General features: G+C 40.4%; 1 protein-coding gene across 3 annotated transcripts in view; it reads left to right on the top strand.

Moving 5' to 3' along the window:
* Window positions 1-2,524, top strand: part of LOC106874409 (uncharacterized) — a 24,421-nt gene that overhangs the window by 12,482 nt on the left and 9,415 nt on the right. The window lies entirely within an intron of this gene.

The following is a 2,524-nucleotide window of genomic DNA, read 5'->3' as shown; positions in this document are numbered from 1 at the left end:
CTCTCTCTCTCCACCTTCCTCTCTCTCTCTCCACCTTCCTCTCTCTCTCTCCACCTTCCTCTCTCTCTCTCTCTCTCCACCTTCTTCTCTCTCTCTCTCTCTCCACCTTCTTCTCTCTTCTCCCCTTCTCTCTCTTCACCTTTCTCTATTTCTCTTCTCCCCTTCTCTCTCTTCACCTTCCTCTCTTTCTCTTCTCCCCTTCTCTATCTTCATCTTCTCTCTATCTTCATCTTCTCTCTCTCTTCTCCCCTTCTCTCTCTTCACCTTCCCTTCTCTCTCTTCACCTTCCTCTCTTTCTCTTCTCCTCTTCTCCCCTTCTCTCTCTTCACCTTCCTCTCTCTCTCTTCTCCCCTTCTCTCTCTATTCTCCCCTTCTCTCTCCCTTCTCTCTCTCTTCTCCCCTTCTCTCTCTTCACCTTCCTCTCTCTCTCTTCTCCCCTTCTCTCTCTTCCCCTTCCTCTTTCTCTCTCTCTCTCTCTCTCAGACTGTATTTTTGCATTATTTTCCACCAGTTTTTCTTTGCTAAGCAGACATACTTTTAGGAACATCAAGTTTTAACTTTTCCCCTACTTCAAAAACTAAACTCAGTTACAGACTATAAATGTATGATGGCAATGACATAGGTCAGTGAAGGAGATATGTCAACATGGGATATTCTCCTGACTCTTCATAATGTGGTTGTATGAGCTGCTGGTAACAGCAGCCAAATGTCCCTCTCTTTCTCCTCCCCTTCTTCCCCATGTCTCTGTGGGGTACTATAGTATGTCTTCTTGACCAAGGCTAATTTGATGTTAAACAAGTAGGAGCACTGGGTTGTTTCTCAATTATTCTTCCTTATTAACTAATCTTTAATTAATTATAGCTAACATGGTGATGATATTGATTACTCTCATTAGTCAATACATCTGATTTAAAGGAGGTGAGTTGTGATTGTCATGTTCATTCCACTGTCAAGAGTTTTAGAAATAAGACTGAAGTGACATCACAAGCAAAAAAAGTCAACACAATGTGGGCACACACCACATGCCCATTACAAAAGCCTGTGCTTGTTTGGTCATGTGATGCGTGTGAATGAGGACTGCTGCATAAAGAAGTGCCGAGCTCTAATTGTGGAGGGTATCTGTGGAAGGAGTAGACCCAGGAAAACATGGGATGAAGTGATGAGAAAAGCTCTCCAGACACTGGGCATCACTGAGCAAATGAACAGGGACTGGGAGATGTGGCATTGTCCTCACACACAGGCTTGTCCTTCAGGTGCTGGAGCTGTGTTAACGCACCCGTGTCGGTTCTGCATTAATGCACCCATGTCGGTGGTACGTAAAAGGCACCCACCACACCCTCCTAAGTGGTTGGCATTAGGAAGGGCATCCAGCCATAGAAACCATGCCACAACAGACAGTTGGTGTCTGAACAGCTCCATGTCAAACTGTCCAGCTCATGCCAGCACGGAAAGAAAGCGTTAAACAATGATGATGATGTATAAAAAAAATAAAACACATTGTGTTTGCTTCACAAAGAAAAATTCAATAAAAAAAGAAAATGGGGTTATCAATAGTTATAAAACTTCTATTTAATTCTTATTTCAAGAAAGGCTAAATGCTTCTTTAAGCAGAAGGTCAATATTTTCTCAGTGTAAATTAAAGTGTAGCTCCTGCCTTGTGGATTAGCAGGTGAAAGGATTTGTCAGCTCGATATCATTGACCTGCCTTGTGTGTGTGTGTGTGTGTGCACACACACACACACACACACACACACACATATAATGTGAAATATTTCTAAACTGTTTAAGGTAATTGATGAAGCATTTCAAGTCTTAACATGCGGCTCTGTAATCTACTCCCAGTGTTAGGGCACAAGCAGTGTAAATTAATAGGATATCTTTCAAAATTTTGAGACTGCATGACAGCTGTACATTTGTCAGGGCTTTTCAGGTAATGTCTTGTGAAGTACAATAGGGTACAAAACACTCTTAGTAAACCTAATTATGTTTACCTGTCGGATGTTGGATTACTAATGTTAGCCTTATATAATAAGAAATAAAGAGTATATATATATTTTTTAATGTATTAGAGACACTGACATAACTGTGTGGTTAAGAAGTTTGCTTTGCAATCATGTGATTTTGGGATCAGTCCTATTGTGTGGCACTTTTGACATGTGTTTTTAATATTGTCTCAGACCAGTCAATATGCTTTGTGAGTGAAATTTCATAGCTGGAAAATGTGCAGAAGCCTCTGTGATGTGTTTGTGTGTGTATAAATATATTAAAATATATACACTCCATGTGACCTTTCTCGGCCAATCGCAGACTAACATCCAGTAGTAAACATTGACTGTCTTCAATTAAACTCTCATTCAGACCCCAATGGCCAAAGAATAGCCATATACTTGAAACTCGGAGTACCAAGGAGTCTGCATCAAACTGTTTCATCTATACATGTAACTCCTAATAAAGGTGTTGAGTACCCTTTTTTTGTTTGTCTACTCACTTGTGTGTATGAATGTATATATATATATATATATAT

The sequence above is a fragment of the Octopus bimaculoides genome, chromosome 5, assembly GCF_001194135.2.
Source record: "Octopus bimaculoides isolate UCB-OBI-ISO-001 chromosome 5, ASM119413v2, whole genome shotgun sequence".
NCBI classification, from domain to species: Eukaryota; Metazoa; Mollusca; class Cephalopoda; order Octopoda; family Octopodidae; genus Octopus; species Octopus bimaculoides.
This window is presented reverse-complemented; position numbering and strand designations above follow the sequence as displayed.